The 19,818-nt window shown below is 46.6% G+C and overlaps 1 protein-coding gene across 1 annotated transcript in view; it reads right to left on the minus strand.

Annotated features, from left to right (window-relative positions):
* TRPC6 (transient receptor potential cation channel subfamily C member 6) overlaps positions 1-19,818 on the minus strand; it is a 138,528-nt gene that overhangs the window by 117,560 nt on the left and 1,150 nt on the right. The window lies entirely within an intron of this gene.

The raw sequence follows: 19,818 nt of genomic DNA on the forward strand, positions 1-19,818 counted from the left end.
GAGATGTTCATTTCAGTACTTTACATTATGTTCAATGTAATAGGTCTTCAATAGGGAGTTAGGAGATTGCTGACAACAGGGAGAATAAGACAATCACAGATGGCTCCTTCTCCAAGGTTCCAGCTATAGGGTACACACAGTATTGTACTATGCTTGTATGAACTTAAATGGTGTTTGACAAAAACATGTGTGATCCCTTACTGCTATAATGAACACTATTTTGGTTTAAGAAGGCTGTCTGAGCACTGTAAATCTCTGGTCGCAGATTCCCAAAGGAAGATCGAGAAGAACCTGGACTCACTCAGCCTTGCAGAGTAACAATAATTGATCCACAAGTTACCGTACCCCAGGGCCGGGTCTATGACCGCGAGAATTTCAGAACACCACTCAGGAGAGGTACAGGCATAAGACATAACATGTTGAGGAGGTGCACTCTGAAAAACAAGAAAAGGGAAAGAGGTACCATTCTGAAGATTCTGTTCTTAATAATTTTTGTTGGTACCCGAAACCATAACTAAAGACATTAATGGAGACAAGATGTCATCCAAGATTTCTAGGAAGGCCATCAAGGAAATCTTAAGTGCTCCAGAATTGATGCTGGTTAATCAGTAGTTGATACTCCTCCCTGTGAATCATTACTGAAACTATACTCTACCTGTTTGCTGAGAAACATTATGCTGTTGTATGTGTGCTCTTTCATCCTTCTCAGATAACCACAGTCTCTCTGGAGTTGGACTGTCCTTTGATGTCCTAATGAGAAGTGGTTCTTAATATGTATGAGGGGCTACTTAATCCCTTTATTACAGTGTAGATATATACAATCATCAGATGAGTGTCTTCTTTTCAGGGATTCAATATCTCAGTAGCACTGGGATTAGGATTATGGTGGTGACTAATGAAATGACATTTGCTTTACGTAATTTCTTCCAGAAATTCTAGCCTTGGCACATCTGGAGCTGTACAAAAATTTAATTACAAAGCCTGAAGCCATGCAAATTGCAGAGACAAGGGCTGAGCACTCACAACTCCTGTTTTCCCAGCAGGAAGAATCAATGTTTGGGACATGGCAATATCAAATCAGTTTCCTGGTTTAGTGTTTGGATAGGGAAACAAAACTAACCAGGTGAAACCTGTTTGGAACAACAAATATTTTGTCAAAACTAGAAGGGAAACCATTTATTGTATTTAAAAGTTCAAAAACTGAGCATTATGAATTTGTCATGTGATTTCACAACCAATGACCACTCAAAGCTTGTTAAATTGTAAGGGTCAGATTTTCAAAACCACTTGTTGGCCTCTCTCTCTTTATATTTCCATCAATTCCTAAGTTCTTTAGTAGTAATAGAGTGGGGCTAAGACAATATTGAAAGTCCTACCCGAAGTCTTCTAGACCATTTGTTGGCTGAACTTACTCCGCTGATCAGAAGTGATTATCACCAGCTTTGTGTCAGAGCTTTCAATGAGACAGCATTTGCCAAATTCTGTGAGTCCCTAGTTTCCATTCACCTCTATACAAATATAAACAAAAATAAAAAACTCAACTCAATTAAAATATTTTCTAAATTCACCCACACTGGGTCAGAGCAATGGTCCAGCTAACACAGCAGCTTGTCTTCCAACAGAGGCCAATGCCAGATGCTTCGGAAAGAATGAACAAAGCATGGCAATTTGTCTATTGTCTGTCCCTGCTCCTGACAGTCAGAAGTTTAGGAATACCTGATCATATCCCCCTGAGTCATCTCTTTTCTAAGAGGAACAGTCCCAGTCTTTCTAATCTCTCATCATATGCAAACTATTCCATACCTCTAATCACTTTGTTTATCAAATTCTAATATATCCTTTTTTCAGACAGGGCAACATGCGCTGCATGCCAGACTCAAAGTAGGAATGAAGCTTGGGTTTAGACAATTATATGATGATATTTTTGCCTTATTTCCCTTTCCTAATGGTTCTTAACATAGCTTGCCTTTTTGACTGCCACTTCCCATTCAGCAGATGCTTTCAGAGAACTATATGATTCCAAAATCTCTTTCTTGAGTGGTAACTGCTAATTTAGACCCTATCATTTTGCACATATAGGTGGGATTATGTTTTCCAATGTGTGTTACTTTGTATTTATCAATACTGAATTTAATCTGTCTGTTCGTTCTCTTCTTTATAGTTTTTACCAATTTACCTTACACGGAAGTAGGTTTCCTGGCCTTTAATTGCCAACATTGCCTCCAGAGTCTTTTTAAAAAATTTGCATCACATTATCTATTTACTAGTCATCTGCTATAGCGGCTGTTTTAAGCAATAGGTTACATACACCATTTGAGCTACGTCTACACGGGGATGCTACATCGAAATAGCGTCTACACGTCCTCCAGGGCTGGTGCCGTCGATGTTGGGCAGCACTACATCGAAGTAGGCTCTGCAGGGGAGCATCTACACGCCAAAGCGGCCCACATCGAAATAAGGGTGCCAGAAACAGCTGCAGACAGGGTCACAAGGCGGACTAGCACTTCTGGAGCAACAGCAAGCCGCTCCCTTAAAGGGCCCCTCCCAGACACACTCAGCCTGCACAGCACACGGTCTGCAGAGCCACAGGCATGCACACCGTGTCGAAGCAGTATGGACCCGCAGCAGCAGCAGCAGCAGCAGCCAGAGGTCCACACAGCCACCCCTGCAGGAGCAGTGCTTGCCCTGCTCAATGCTATGCAGGAGGCAGCTGACCACCTTTTATTCGCGGAAGAGGAGCTGCCCCCAGGGGATGAGGAAGCAGCCCCAGACCTTGCTGCCCTCCGACCACCCCCCGCCGCACACGCCGCCGGCTGTGGAGCTACCCCACAAGCACCAACTGGTGGGAGCGGCTGGTGCTCGGCGAGTGGGACAATGACCGCTGGCTCCAGAATTTCTGCATGAGCCGGCAGACATTCCCGGAGCTCTGCTGGTGGCTCACCCCTGCCTTACGGCACCAGGACACCTCCATGCGACGTGTCCTCACGGTCAAGAAACGGGTCGGCATCGCTGTCTGGAAGCTGACCACTCCAGACAGCTACAGATCTGTGGGGCAGCAGTTTGGCGTGGGCAAGGCCACCGTCGGGGCTGTCCTTATGGAGGTAAGAGGATCCGGGGAGGAGGGAGCCCTGGGAGGGCGGAGACCTGGGGGAGACCTGGGAGGGGGGAGCCCTGGGGTGGAGGGCTAGACACAGCCTGCACACTCCTCACAGGTGCTCTCTCATGTCCTTCCCCTGCAGGTCGTCTGTGCAATCAACGCCCTGCTCCTCCACAGGCTCATGCGGCTTGGGGACCCGGATGCTGCCATCGTGGGGTTTGGCAGCCTGGGCTTCCCAAATTGCTTTGGAGCTCTGGATGGGACCCATATCCCCATCCGTGACCCGGAGCACAGCGGAGGATGCTTCCTCAACAGGAAGGGCTACCATTCGGTGGTCCTCCAGGCCTTGGTGGACAGCCAGGGCCGCTTCCTGGACATTTATGTTGGCTGGCCTGGCAGCACCCACGACGCCTGGGTATTCAGAAATTTGGGCCTGTGCCACTGGCTGGAGGTGGGGACCTACATCCCCCAGCGGGAGATTCCTGTGGGGGACACGGTGTACCCCCTCTGGCCCTGGCTTATGCACCCCTACATGGGCCACGTCACAGGCAGCCAGGAGTGGTTCAACACGCACTTGAACCATGCGCGCCAGGTGGTTGAGCGCACTTTCGGCCACCTCAAAGGGCGCTGGAGGTGTCTCCTCATCCGCCTGGATGCAGGCCTCCCCAACATCCCCCAGGTTGTGGGCGTGTGCAGCGCACTCCACAACCTGGTGGAGACCAAGGGAGAGGCCTTCTTCCAGGGCTGGGCTGTGGAGGCTGGCAGGGCCGACGTGCAACCACCCGCTGCCCCCAGTCACCAGGTGGACCCCGAGGGGATGCGGGTCCGGGAGGCCCTGCGGGCCCATTTTGACGAGGCTGCAGGGTGAACGCTGGCAGGCCACCCACTGCACCCCCCCATCCTCCACAACACTTCCTGCCCCCACACCCACACCACAGAGCACGCAAGAGCACACCCCCCCGCACTTTTCTTGCAAATAAATGGATCTGTTTTTTGAAACCAAACAGTGAAATGTCTTATTAATACAATATACATATAAAAAGGGGGGAACAATTTACATGGGGGGCAGGTACCATAACAGAACAGGGGTCCAACACAAACTATATACAAATAATGGGGGATATGTACAAAGGGGGAGGGGGGGCCACGTCCTCGGCCCCGCACCCCTACTGTCCGGCGCCCGGGGTTGGAGGGCGCGACCCTCACCTCGGCCGGAGCCCTGGCTGAGGCTGGGTGGGGGCTGGGCGAACCGGCAGATATGGCCGGCGGTTGTCTGCAGGCCCCAGGTCCCCCTCGGCAGCAGGCCCCAGGGTGGCGGACGGCGGTGGAACAGCGGGTGGAGCAGCGGGCGGAGCGGCATGGGGGGCCAGGTGTTCCACCATGCTCTCGAATGTGCGCATGAAGGCCCCCCATGCCTCCTGGCGCCAGGCCAGCGCTCACTCTTGTAGCTCCAGCCACCGCTCCTCCACCTGCGGGCGCCGCTCCGACACCTCCAGCCGACACCGGAGGGTCTTGAGCAGCTGGGGGTCTGTGGCCGTCTTCTGTTGGTGGCTCCACTGTTGGCCTCATCCTGGGGCTGGTCAGTGCTCCGCCGAGGGGCTAGCCTGCTGGGATGGCCCCGGTGGGCTCTCCGGGACCACTGACACCTCATCGGCGCTCTCCAGGCCCTCCGATGGTGCAGCTGTGGAACACAGGGGGGAAGAAGAGTGGAGACAGCCGTTAGTGTGGGCCCTGGTCCGTGGCCCTTGTCCCCCTACCCCTCTGCTGCTGGTTCCCCATCCCTGTCCCCGGGAGATGCTGATGCTGATGATGGGTGTCCCCCACCTACAGGGGACCCTAGGTTCCGCTCCCCCCATCCCCAGGGATGGGGCACGGCGCTGTCCTGCTGTGGGGCAGAGGCTGATGCACTCTTCTGAGGGACATGCCACTGCTGTCCTTGGGGCCATGGTCATCTGAGCATGTGGAGGGCCCTGGTCATGTCTCTTGTCCCCCACCCTTAACCCCGGGGGTGTGCACCGGGGGGGTACATACCTGACGGTCTGCTCCCACAGTCGGGGGACACCCACTGGGCGGACGCCCTGCTGGAGCTCTGGGATGGCATGGCGATCCAGAGCCCCCCGTCGCTTGAAGAGCCCCCCTCCTCCACCTCCGGTATCCCAGGGGTAGGCTCCTGGGGGGGCCCCTGGGGTGCAGGGCTTGCCTCCGGGGCGGACTCCGTCTCCGGGGCCTGCTGGGGCTCGTCGGCCGAGGTGTCAAGAGTGGCCGGGGGGGAGGAGGTGTACTGGGGGCCCAGGATGCACCTGAGCTCCCTGTAAAAGGGGCAAGTGGCGGGGGTGGCCCCAGATCAGCTGGCCGCATCCCGGGCCCGGGCGTAACCCTGCCGCACCTCCTTAACCTTACTCCTGACATGGTCAGGAGTGCGGGCAGGGTGACCCCGGGCAGCCAGGCCCTTGGCAAGCCGAGCGAACACATCCGCGTTCCGCCTCTTGCTCCCCATTACCTGGAGCACCTCCTCCTCACCTCAGAAGGTCCCGGATCTCGGCCTCCATCCAGGAGGGGCCCCGCTGCCTCTTCCCTGGCTGGCTGGCTGAATGGGAGCCCTGGCTCCGCTTGGGGGGGTGCCCTGGGGGTGCTTGGGGGGCTGGCGAGCAGCTGTCGCTGCGGGGGTGGTGGGTTGGGGCTGCTACAGGCGTGCAGGCTGGCCGCATGGCTGTGCTGACGCCTGCACGCACTCTCAGCTTCCTGCACAGGAACGCAGGGGGCGGGGAGCTTTAAGGGGCTGCTGCACGTGGTGACCATAGAGCTCAGGGGCTGGAGAGAGTGTCTCTCAACCCCTCAGCTGATGGCCGCCATGGCGGACCCCGCTATTTTGATGTTGTGGGGCACGGATCACCTACACATGCCCTACTTCGATGTTCAACGTCGAAGTAGGGCGCTATTCCCATCTCCTGATGGGGATAGCGACTTCAACGTCTCGCTGCCTTACGTCGATTTCAACTTCGAAATAGCACTCGCCACGTGTAGATGTGGCGGGCGCTATTTCGAAGTTGGCGCGGCTACTTCAAAGTAGCCGGCTCGTGTAGACGCGGCTTAGGAGTTAAACAGTTTCATATCTGGGTTCCTTCAGAATTTTTAGAAGAATACCAGCTGATCCTGGTGACTTAACATTGAATTTATCAACCTGTTCCAAAAGCTCCTCTAATGACACCTCAATCTGAAACAGTTCGTCAGATTTGTCACCTGAAAGGAATGGTGCAAGTGTGACAATCTCCCTCACAGTGAAGACTGATGCAAAGAATTCATTTTGTTTCTCTGACATGGCCTTGCCTTCACTAGGTGCTCCTTTAGTAACTCAGACATCCAATGGTCCCACTGATTTTTTTCAGGCTTATCTGATATACTTAAGTTTGTTGCTGTTGTGTATTATTTATATTACAGTAGTCGCCACAACGTGGGGAGGTGCAAGCATGTGTGTGTACATGATAAACTTTAATATCATTGGGGAAAATGTTAAATATTAGATTACAGTACTATTACTTAGGAGGCCTAAGACCTGTATACACAGAACAGGTCTAACAAAGTTTAGTACTTTGATTTAGGCTGTCTAATTATATCTAAAAGTAAATTGATGGGGTGACTTTTATAAAAGAAGTAAGGATTTGTCTGTAGCATATCTAGATATGTATAGCACAGGCAAGCCCTCACACTAACAAAAACCCACAGTGCATTCATCAGCAAAAGAGGAAGCCCTCCATTTCAAGGGGCCCTAGTCAGCTAGTTATCATTCTGAAATACCAGCAGACTGCCAGAGAGCTGTTGCACCAAATTAATCTGAGTTTAAAATCCCTGACAGAGATGAATAGAAAAATCGGAGAAGTAGGAACTAGAGCCAGCTAGAAAATTAGTAGAGAAAGATAGTGCTAATACCTTTTCTGGTCAACTGATCTCTTCAGTGTGGGTGATAATGCACCAGCCTGAAGCCTATGCAGAAAACTGGTCAGGCGAGGCAAAGGCCCTCTTGTCATTTGACCCTGTCTGCTTCTGGTGAAGCAGATCAAAATCAATACAGCAGTGGATAAGAAGGAACACAGAAGGAAATAACTGTTGCTTCCCTAAGCTCAGTGTGTGCAGTGCCCAGTTCTGATATGAGAGGGAAAGCTCTCTCTCTCTCTCAGTGGTCACTCAATAACAAGTAGGACAGCTTCATGCCACCCTCCTACTTGTGAGTCTGTTGATAGCTAGCCAGCCCAATTCTGGAGCTGCAGGTCTTATCACAAAAGGGACAGGTGTTGGTAGCTGTTAGAGCGGTGTGGGGCAGATTTTGCCTCTCTTTTTTCTTCTCCGCCTCTTCTCATCTGTACTGTGGCGGGACCTCTCAAATTGTGCCATCCCCTCATGGATTACCGTTCTCCCCTGGGGATGGTCCTGTGAAAGGTTCTACCATGTGTCAACACCAATGCTGCACTTTTTTATGTGTGCCTTCAGCACATCCTTCTATCACTTCCTCTGACCCCCAAAGCTCCTCCATCCTTCCTTCAACTCCAAAACCAGAATCTGTTTTGGGAGGTGCTGATCAGACATCCGAAACATGTGACCAGTCCAATGAAGTTGTTAGTGAACAATAAATGCTTCAATGTTGGTCATGTTGGACTCTTCCAGGACGCTAGTGGTCATGTGCCTATCCTCCCAAGAGATATTTAGGACTCTCCTGAGGCAGCATTGATGATATTGTTCAAGTGCGTTCAAATGACACGTGTATGTTATCCAGGTTTCACATGCCTACAGTAGCATTGGAATAACCACTGCACAGTATAAAAGGAACTTTGTCTTGGCTTAGCGTGAAAGCACACAAAAATCCGGCATCAGTGAATTACCAAGTTACCATGGCTAAAGCAGACTTTAGCTCTCTTCCTTTTTTTTTAAATAAAGACTCAACTGGTCTAACGCATTAATGTGTTCTGCTGTCAGGAGACTGACCAGGGACTGAGCGAATATGTGTGAGCTCCTCCATCTAGGCTGTCTGACAAGACTCCGGTTGACTTCAGTATTGCTAGGATTTCAGCTCAGAACTTCACAGCAGTGGGATAGTCAGAAGAGAACAGGCGAGAGGGCTGTGACTTCACGTGGATGGGCAAGGTCCAATGGAGCTGCCTCTCCCGCTGCCTCGCTGACCTTGGAAGGGAGGTGATAAATGCTCCAGCGAGAGGCCTTTATAAAAAGGGAGCCCCCATAAAAATGTGCACCCCATACCCAAATTGCCTTCCCCCAACCCCACTGGTGGTTTAGGGATTGCCAAGCTCTGCCTGCCAGGCACTCCTGCTGGGGCAGGGAATCAGGACTTGCCATGCTTCACCTCCTGGGTGCTCCAGTAGACAAGTGAGGTCAGGGTGCCAGGGCCTGCCCTAGGTCACCCACCCAGAGCTGCAGCAGCGGAACAGGATCAGAGCATTGGAGCTTGCCTGGGTCCGTTCTTCTGGAGTTCTAGCTGTGGAGTGGGGGTTGAGTCATGAAGGCTTGTAAGCCCCCAACTCCGCTCCCTGTGAGGAGTGCAAAGGGAGTGGAGCTGGGCAAGCCTCTCCAGGCCAGTCCCCTGGCCCAACTGAGGGAGCAGGTGGAGAGGTGCTGGGTGCGGGTGGGCCTGGATGCTAAGTGGTGAACCGCAGCTCATGCAGGTCCAGTTGCGGCTCCATCCCTGGATCAGGGTACCACTGGTTGTAGACACAAGATCTTTGCTGAAACTTATTATCAGGACAGTGTGTGTAAGTTTCCACTTCCATTGCCTTATCTCTGCCTGTTCTGTGAAAATTGCACTTTGGTTTCCAGGTCACTCTTTCTTGCAGCAATGGACGTTGTTCTCTCCTTGGTATCCCCATCTGGATTCCTCATTTTGACTCTGTGACCTGCCCCTCCCCACCCTTCTCTTCCACCACCATTCCTGGTTATTTTTTTATCCCCGGTGATCTCTTGAGTTCTGAGTTCTCTGACCCTTCCCACACCTGAGGTGGTGGGCCTCCAGTTTATTAACTAGGCTGCCAACTTTAATCCATCCACCAAGCCCACCCTCCTATGCATTGAACTATGCTTAGTGGCAGTCATCACTAGTATCTGAGCACCTTCCAACAATCTCACTCCTTCTTCCTTCCCTGCTGGCACGAGGCAGGCTGATTTCCTTAGCTTTTAATTATTGCTGTATATAGGACAGGATTGTTGGGAAGACTAGACTATTGCAGAAATGTTTGCCCAAACATAGAACCAAATGCACAACCCAACGTCTCTAAGCAATACATGGTTACTACCATGTTATTTGAAATTCTTACTTTCTCTGACAGTTTAGTTCATAACCACCCAATCACATGAAAAAGAAAGTACTCCACAATTCAGCAGAACCTCCCATCCCAGCAGATCCATCCCTTTGTAGCAGGTTTTCTGTCTAATTTAGCAAAACTTTATGAAAGTAAGTGACTCACAGTCTCTATAAACTGAAACCACATAAGCAGGGAGAGATATCAATGTCACAAGAAGTTTGACAATGCACCTGAATCCTGATCTGCAACACATTTGAAATGGATACAGAAAATAAACTGGGACTTCTACAAGCCACTAACACACTTTTCTCAGAACTATTTGCACAATTGCATAATTTCTGAAAATTATTTTTGAATTAGTACTTAAATGGACAGCACTTAACAAATAATAAAATTATTATACTAGCCTGAGATCAAAATGCTAATCCATAACAGAGAAAATTGAATGTTACTCTCACTAATATTTTTGTCCACATTTAATTATAACGTTCATTTGAATACATCCTACTACCTCAAAGCATTTTGCAACTACTGTGGAGTAGACTCAAAAGAATGAGAAGTCCTGTGCCATCTTACAGACAAACAGATTTTTTGAAGCATAAACATTCATGGGCAAAGATGCATCTGATGAAGCGGGTCTTTGCTCGTGAAACTTTGTGCTCCAAAATAACTGTTAGTATAAGGTAGCAAAGGACCGCTTGTTTCAAATTGTGACAGGATGCCTTTATGCTAATAAAGTGCTGAATATGAACGTCAGCACCTCATAAACCTGTTCAGAAGTGCCTCATTAATATGCCCCTTCCAAAAGGGAAGGGTATGTGTAGACATGGCCGTATGTGAACCAGTGAACTGAAGACAGCTCTGTGATAGCTGTCCAATGTTACACAGCGCTTTGGGGCAGGAAATTAACCATGTTTTAGCCTAGCAAAATCACAGTGGTAATTTAGGTAGGCAGAATATAATTACTCAAACTTTTCCCATCATGTGCGCCCCCTATGTTGAGGCACAAAAGCCATGATGAGTGACATAGAACCTATATACTGACTCACATTCACCTCGAGATTTCCACAGTGGTTCAGGAATTCTCAAGTTTACAATTTTTAACCGCTTTCCACACAAAACAGGTTGGGGGGAGTATGTGGTGAAAAACTGCCCCTGGTTAACAACTCTGCTAGTGCAAACAAGAACCACACTATCAAAACAAAAAGCAGTCAAGTACCACTTTAAAGACAAGCAAAATAATTTATTAGTGGGACAGACCCACTTCTTCAGACCATAGTCATATCAGAACAGACTCAATATTTAAGGCACAGAGAACCAAAAACAGTAATCAAGGAGGACAAATCAGAAAAAAATTATCAAGGTGAGCAAATCAGAGAGTGGGGGGGAAGGTCAAGAACCACACTGTGTGCACAAAGAACAGCGAGTCCTGTGGCACCTTAAAGAGTACCAGATTTATCTGGCATAAACTTTCACGGGCATCTGTCAAAATGGGATTTTGCCCATGAAAGTTTAAGCCCATATAAATCTGGTACTCTTTAAGGTCCTGCAGACTTCATTGTTTCTGTAGATATGGACTAACATTGCTACCCTTCCGACACTTGAAACAGCAAGAAGAACAGATTGGACAGACATCTTCATTTTGGCTGGTTTCACAGCCCCTCTCCGCTGACCCCAGCATGGAGATGCCTAGCTAAGCCCAAGTCCCAGGCTGCTGCTCCACCTTGAGCCCTTCAGTCCTAAACATTCCCTCTCACCCCAAAATTTCACCTCTACAGCCCCACCCCCACCTGAAAGCACACACCTCCAGTCCTGAGCCCCTCCCCAAACCTGGAGCCCCCTTCTCTACCCCAAATCCCTCCTACCCAGTCTGCACCCCTAAACAGAGCCCTTGTACCCCAACTCTCTGCCCCAACCCTGAGTCCCCTCACACACTTGAAATCCCTTGGCCCCACTCCCACCACCTGAATTTTGTTATATGCACCAATATGAAGGAGATGTGTTGGACATAAGAAAATGCATTCCACTCAGGGATGGAGGAAAAAAAACAGAGGGGAGACCGCTCTTGGTGGCAGCCCAAGGGCAACCCTGCACCCTAGGTCCTCATCCCTTACCCCACCCCAGAGCTCATACCTACAGTCTGGAGCACCCCAACCCTCTGTATCCCAAGCTTCTGCCATAGCCCTGGGCCCACTCCCACACTCTGAATCTTTCAGCCCTGACCCCACTACATATTGCCTCCATATTGGTGCACATAACATTCATTCCATACATGTACGGGAAAATTAGAGAGAACATTCCAAGTCCTGTGGCTAGTTAAAAAGAAAGAAAAGATTTTGATGCCTGCAGCACACTTTTCCTTTTTGACTCCAGCACTAATGCCGTCTGAGACATGGGGCAGGCACCTGCTAGTGGAATTGAAGGTATTCTGAGGGGGAACACAGGGATAATCTTCTACAGTCTTTCACTACAAATTGAACTTCTCTTGTCCGGCACCCTCAGGACTTGATTGGTGCCAGACGAGAGATCTTCTGGATGACAGGAAGTCAATATTTTCTAGTATGTTACCAACACTTCCACTGCTTACTGGGCTCTTAGAAGACATTGAGGGGTAAATTACAGATAAATAACAGCAGAGAACACTGAGAGCCATGAGTGGTGGCTGTAGACAAATGTTATGGGACCAGGGGAAACTTGGCCACACCCATGGTAAGTGGTCATCCAGCTAACTAAAATCATGCTGGATCACAGAGTTTGCCAGAAAAGAGAGTTCCCAGATTAGAAAGGTTCAACCTGTATTTCATTTTGTCTCAGTTACACAGTGTGGTTCGAGTGCTGGTACTAGAGGATAGAGTGATGAAGTCAACAACTATTTCTCCTTCCTCCTGTAGAGCAAGGTTGCTCTTATGGTGACTTGCTGGTTAGGAACTTTGCTATTTCCCTGTTGCAATTATTACCTAGTGGTTCTAGAAATTCAGGGTGAGAAATTCAAAAACACCTAGATCAGATGGAGTTGGGTGCCTAACTCTTTTAGGTACTTAGAGAAATCCCTCATTCAATTTCTGCCCCGGGGAGCAGTAAACTGCACATTATCCTTTTAGTTACCGAAGTTCTTTACCCCTTCCTCTCCAGTAGTTACAATGACAATAATTGTATATAATCTTGCCATATTTTTTCACTCTGTTTATCTTTTTTTACAAGGGCTCTCACTTTCATTAGTCAGTGACTGATCACCTCTACAGTTCCAAGTATCAATCTGTTTTCATTTACTTTTTTTATTCTGTAGTGTTATTTCCCCTCTGTTGAAATACCTTCCCACACTGACTTATGCATATGACAAGCGTCCGTAAACTATTTGATCTGAGTCCCAAGAAAGGCAGTAGCTGCCTCTGATAAGGTGAATGCCATTTTCAAGATAGATGCTGTATGTAAGACTTTCAGAATTATAGAATACTGTGTGGCAGACACAAAGCATCACCTATATTACTTTTGATAGCTAACAGTACTGAAGCTCAAGTTTAGCCTGAAATCCACTAGTAGGTCTTCCATGTGATGTTTTTTCTAGCCATTGCACTAGTTGTGATGCTGAAGCAATCTGTGCCACATTAGTATTTTCAGTTATTTTACAATTCACATTTACTTTCCTAATCAAGCACAATAGGCCTAATTCAGCTCAAATTTAAGCAGGCACAACCCCCTGAAAGCAATGCCACTGCATCCATAATATGTTGGCAGTGAACCTAGCCCAATAGGTCAGAATTCAAAGAATTTATTAGATTTACACTACTTTTTATAAAAATAAGTCATTATCAGGGTATCACTACTAAACACTTTGATGTTAAGTATACCCTAAAAAGGAACTTGCTTTGTACTTTAAAAAAATTATCCAGGAATACAGCTTATCAAGCAATCTTATCAAAACCAAATCTGATTAACATAAGGAGTTTGTTCCCACAAAATACAACTCCTTTGTAATGCATAACCAAGTTTGGATCAGTAATTGAACTGTTTAGCTAACCCTCTTATGGAATAAGGGAAAGTTAACAATGAGAATGAATAAACTTTGTTCAGCACTAATGTCTCCTTTTTTTAAGGAAAGAATCAGACACTGTTAAAAGGCACTGGATACTAAGGTCCCTGAATCCTGGAAACATTTACATGTATACTTAAATGTACAACCACATGTAGATCCATTGGTTCAAAGTGTTTTGATGTGATACTTCCAGGACTGCAGCCTTAAATTATAAACACATGGGATTGACATACACAGAGGCTATGTCTACACTAGAAGCATCTGTTTACAGAAGTTACTGTCGGAATAGATGTTCTGACAAAACTTCTGTCGACAGATGGCCTCTACACACAAAAGTGGACTGATCTTTTGATCCACTCTGTCGACAAAAGAGCCCCCGGAGCACCTACACGGCTTTTTTGTTGTCATTTTCTGTTGACAAAATGCATTCTGTGTAGATGCTCTGTGATTTTTGTTGACAAAACACCAGTTTTGTCAACAAAACTCACTAGTGTAGACATAGCCAGAATGATCACTAGAGGACAACATTTCCTTAAGGTTAGCACACTTTCTTAACACTTTCAAAGTGCTAATCACGTTACAACTGTTATGTCATGAACTGTGTTAGCCTACAGTTATGATGAGAAAGGAGTTTTCTCTGTTCTTACAAAGGCACAGCTTCTCTTACTGACAGCCATAGACAGACAGTCACAAAAGTGCAAGACTGAACTGATGATGATTTCTCGAGTCCCTTCTAGTCTCCTGAACTCAAGGTAGGATTTTGTAATAATTAGACCATACCTGATAGGGGTCTGTATAACTCAGGAGTGGGCAAATTCACCCTGGGGCTGGATCCAGCCTACCAAGCATTTCTCTCCATCATGCCCAAGTTCAGCAGAATGTGCATATGTACAGCCAGCAGCATGTTTTCAGGTGCCCCGCTCCCCCACTTTGTTCTGTCTGCAGCCAAGCTGCTCCTAGGATTTTCCTGCTAGTTGTGCTGACGTAGGGTGACCACACCTCCCCTGGCCAAACGGGGACATGGGGGCATCCCAGCCAAAACGGAACAGATGGCCACCCAACCTGGGAGTCAGCTGGTGGATGCCCTGTGGGGGCTCCCATCGTGTTGGAAGGGTTGTGTGGGGGCAGCTGCACTTCTCGGCTGCCCCATGACTTAGGGCACTGGGAACAGGGCTACCGCCCCATTAGCAAAAGTTCCTGGTTTCCACCAGCAGGGGAAAGCTGGGCAGGAGCCACACTGATCTGGTTCCCAACAGCCGGGGGAAGCCAGGCAGGAGCCACATTGATCTGGCTCCAACCAACTGGGGGAAACGAGACAGGAGCCATGTGGGTCTGGCTCCCAGGTCCCCCAGACAGGGAAAGCCGGACAGCAGCCACGTGGGTCTGGCTCTCTCAGCTGGAGGAAGCCAGGCAGTAGCTATGCACGTCCAGCTCCCAGCTCCCCCAGCTGTGGGGAGCCAGAACCAGTGGCTACCACCTTTTAAAAAAGCGGAATATGGGACAATTAGTCCCTTTAGCAAAATAAATCTGGAGGCCGAGATGGCACCTGAAATACAGGGCTCTCCTGCCCAAAATGGGACGGATGGTCACTGTATGCAGAGGGGGAGGGGTGGAACGGAGAGGTAGTGCTGAAGTCAGGGTGTTCCCCTACCCCAGAACCCCATCACTGCAGAGCAGGGATCAGGGATAGTGAGCCACACAGCAGAGCTGCTCCTGTCTGCTGCATACATGGTAAATGACTCACTCATGAGTGCAGAACAGGGAAACATGGAGACAACAGAGCAGGACACATTTCCCTTAAAGAGACAGAGGGTGGCTTTTCTCAGAAACTTACTCAGCAGCAGCCAGCACACATACTCTGTGCCACTGTCACACATACCCAGTCTGTGCCACACACAGTCACTGTCACCTATACACTATGGCACACACTCAGTGTCACAAAGTCCATCTCTCACACAAAAAGTGTTTCTCTTTCATACTCACACTCTCTCTCTGTAGCTCTCAGCCCCAGCCCTTCTGCTTAAGGCCCTGCCCCTTCCAGGAGTCCCAGAACCAACCCACAAGGGGGACGGGGTAGTGCAGCAGTTTGAGCACCTTCATCCTCAGTGGGACAAATAGATCTGGGTCAAATAGTTTAAAAAAAAGAAATCTGTCCAGGATGGTGACAGATCCTGTGGTGAGTGTTGGGGAGTGGACTCGACGACCTTTCAAGCTCCTTTCCAGTCCTACCAGATAGGTATAGCTCATTATGTATAATCAGTATAAAAATTGATGGCACAGCCCTTATACAACAGTTATTGCCCACCCCGATCTAACCTGTTCTTAAAAGCCTTCATTGACAGAGATTCCATAATTTCCCCAAATAATCTGATCCAGTGCTTAATGACTAAGGATTTACTGAGGACCAAAGTAGAACTGCCACATCCCTGCTGAGGCCTTAGGTACTCAGCTCCAAGAGGAAAAAGTATGTTCTGACAAAGACTAAACACAAATTTCAAAACCTTGACATTTTCACAACTGGAATTCTTGTTGTCCAGCCAGCTCCTCTTACAGAAGTTTGTTTATTGAATTTCGTAAAAGTTGCAGATGCTCCATATTATTGAGGAACAGGTCCTCAATGAACATTTATACCTCTGAAATAAATGAATTATACCATCAAGATCGATAATGACATTACTAAAATACCAATTTTACTTCAATCATATTATCGTCATTGTAGTCGGAAATACCCATAAAAAGAGTGCCATGTCTTCATTTAAAACATTTCCTCTTTCATTCCACAGCTCAGGCCATACCTCCTTGTGTAATGCAATTGAGATGAAGGCAATTTAGATTTATACCTTTTATTCAGGCCTTAAAGAGTAATAAGTAATGTAATATGTAATAAGTAATGAAAATGTAATAAGTTATTGCCTTTCTTCTTTTTATCACCAACGACCATAATGGCAACTTCACAACCTTGCATGGTAGCAATTCAAAAGTGAATCTTACAAAATTTGATACCCTGACTCTGCTCCACAACAACCACAGCCCTTATTCTATGAAGGATAGACGATTCAGGAAACTTATTTTCCTAGGGGCCAATCCTATGAGGTGCTTAAATGCCTTCCACTCTCACAGAAGTCAGTGGGGAATACCACTTGGGAAGCACTCAACTTGTGGGACTGTATCTATAAGATATTGATATAATCCCATGCTGCAACTAACTCTCCAGATGCTGGCATAGTACTTTCTGGTTTATATTTTATGTATATCAATACTAAAAGATGAAAAAATACTTGTCACACCATCTCTTGAGATAAACATGAAATGCCACATAATTTAGGTACACAGTATAATTAAAGGCATAATTGGAATTCATCTGATTCAAGAAAAATAGTAAACTCTTAAGAAATGTTTTTACAAACTTATCAACAACATCTCGCACTCCCTGTATGCTACATATTAAATAAGGATATATCTTTGTCATTTGGCTTTACTTATCTTGTTAAATGCAAAAAAACTGCCAGTATTGAACAGATGAACACCAAAATCTTAATCCTACCAAAACTTACACAAAGGATTTACTTTATGCACTGTGAGTAGTCCTACTGATTTCAGAAAGTCTGTTCACAATGTATGGATCAGCATGTGCTCATGTGTTATGGAGGACTGGTGCCTTACCTTGTAATCCAGCTCATTTAAGCATGCAACTAACTGTTTACTTTAGTAGCTTCTGTGCTCTTTTGAAGGTGCTAATAAACTAACATAAGCAGTACAGATAGCATTAGTGGCACATCAACACTAGATGAATACATCAGTCTTTATTAGGTTAACTTACAACCACTGCAGTAATTACTGGGGAGGTTCATGTCCACATTCCCATCCTTCTGTCAGTGGCATGCATCTCCGCCAGGAGCACTTCCACCATTCTAAGAAGGGTGGTGGTGGATTCGAGCCTAAGATCCCAGCTCCACAGGCAGCTACCCACCAGGAGCACAGCTGCCTGCCTCTACCCATCCCCCTACAGTCTCTTGGCTCCCCACTCCCCCATGAGCCCTGCTGTTGGGAGCCTGGTTGCAGCAGGGAGATATGGGTTAAGAGCCTGGGGCAAGGGAAGATGGGGGAGGAGGGTCAGTCAAGCTCCCAGAAGGGAAGAACTGTGCAGGGGACATGCAGTCATGTTCCTGGCAAGCAGCCTGGTTCAGAACAGCAGCTTGGATAGGAGCCATGGAAGCTGTGGGGACATGGCAGGAGCAGTCCAGGCAGGCATGAGTAGCCAGGGGGACAGCCAGGCTCCAGACAGAGCTCCCTACTAGCTCCAACAACCATCCAGCTTTCTTGTCAATTTCACTGCTCCAGCATGGAGCCATGAAATTGACAGAATGACCACCAACAGCTGATGTAAACAATACAGAGCCTACAGAAAGGGTGTTACCCTCTCTACACTAGCATAATCCCTGTGCCTCTTGTGGACATGGAGTTATGATGTCAGTGTAGTAGAGCCGTTACATAGGCAGGAGCCATAGTAACAGAGAGATAGCCATGCCAGTCTATATACTATCAAAACAAAAAAGCAGTCCTGTAGCACTTTAAAGACTAGCAAAATAATTTACTAGGTGATGAGCTTTCGTGGGACAGACCCACTTCTTCAGATCATTGTTCTGGCATGGCTATGATCTATAAGAAGTGGGTCTGTCCCACGAAAGCTCATCACCTAATAAATTATCTTGTTAGTCTTTAAAGTGCAACTGGACTGCTTTTTAGGCAGGAGCCAGTGTGTAGTGAGTACTCTGACATAATTAAGTCAGTGTAAGATGACTTCTGTTGACCTAAGTCTGCAGTGTCGACCAAGCCTAGGACACAATTTTTTTGGTAATGCAACTTACTCTGACCACCTCTCTGAACTGTATTACAAGTGCTTAATTGTATCTCGGGTTTATTTATTTACTTACTTGTTTACTTAGAGCCTCTGGTGTGGGGGAGAGGCAGAAGAAAAGAAGTGGCAGGCATCTTCCCACTGGTGAAATAAAAAAGTGAGTAACAGAAACTCTGTAATACATCACCTTTTACTTACCCTTAAAATATTGTGCTGTATTACTCTGCATTAAAAGCTCTAGAGTTCTAAGTCCTTTTTGTATGTGCATGTGACAGTAAGATTCTCCCCATTACTGTTTAACAAAAATGTTTTTATTGTTATGCTGAGAAACATAGCATATGAGAGAGTAGTACCTTTAGATTAAAACATCTGACTTTAACTCAGTAGTTGATACTATTTTCTTAAAACTATCTAATTCACCATCATAAACTGTTATACTTTCTCCTAGATGCGCACATTTCTTAGACATAAGATGAGGCTTTCATCATATTATTTACCAGAATAGCGTCATAAAATGTTGGCTAGCAGGTGATTCACAGAGGGCAGGGGAAAAAAAGTATTCTAAATATTCAGCTCTGAATGTACTCAATATCAGTGTAAATGTCTAATCCCATTGCTGTCTTACTATTATTTCATTTCTACACCAATCTGTTTGACAAATCTTGTCTCAAAAATATACCATATGAGGATGTGGATAATCAAAGGAAGCAGTTAAGTAGCAGGATACATGAAGGTGTATGTCAGTATTGATATGAAAGTGTCTTGTAATCACCTGAAATTGTATGATTCTTGACATGTCAAGTAATATAATCATTTTCACACTCTTTGCATTGACTCTTCCCTCAGAAACACTAACAAGTGACAGCTATACCAGTCAAAGTGATACTATATAACTAGAGGTATTGTAGTCAATAAATGTACTTCCCTCATTTAAAAAAATCCTGAAATTACCATAAAAAACATAATCTTTGGACACCTTGCTAACTTAAAAATGGTAAAATTCAGTGGCACTCTGAAAACCAAATTCCATGCTTTTATAATTTGAACTGTAGATACAATAGAGACGATTGTGGCTTTATGAATGAGAACATAATGTGCACCCAGTTGGGACCACTGACAATAGAAGTTATTGCTATGACTATAGAAAACCCATTGCAGGGTGTATATTTTAAACAGACCAGTGCAGTCCATAACATATGCCATATGCAGTTGAATTTACTCTATTCAGACAAGCTAGGACTTTATTTCAGTGCCATTACAGCAGGACATATACTATCTTTCACCTCCTTGGTGTCTGTCCGATTACCTCATATTAAATTACTTTTTTCTCTTTTTCAGAAAATAATTGCTATAGACAATTCTGCTGCAGGAAAGATGACCAAATGCTTCAAGTCCCAAACGAATCTCCATTTCACTTACCAAAGGATGTTTTGTGGCAATAAAATGCATACCTATCTGCAGGCTAGTAGCAAAAAAACCCCAAAAATAAATAAATAAAAACAAACAAAAAACCAAGAAAACACAA

The sequence above is a fragment of the Carettochelys insculpta genome, chromosome 1 (genome assembly GCF_033958435.1).
Source record: "Carettochelys insculpta isolate YL-2023 chromosome 1, ASM3395843v1, whole genome shotgun sequence".
Lineage (NCBI taxonomy): Eukaryota > Metazoa > Chordata > Testudines > Carettochelyidae > Carettochelys > Carettochelys insculpta.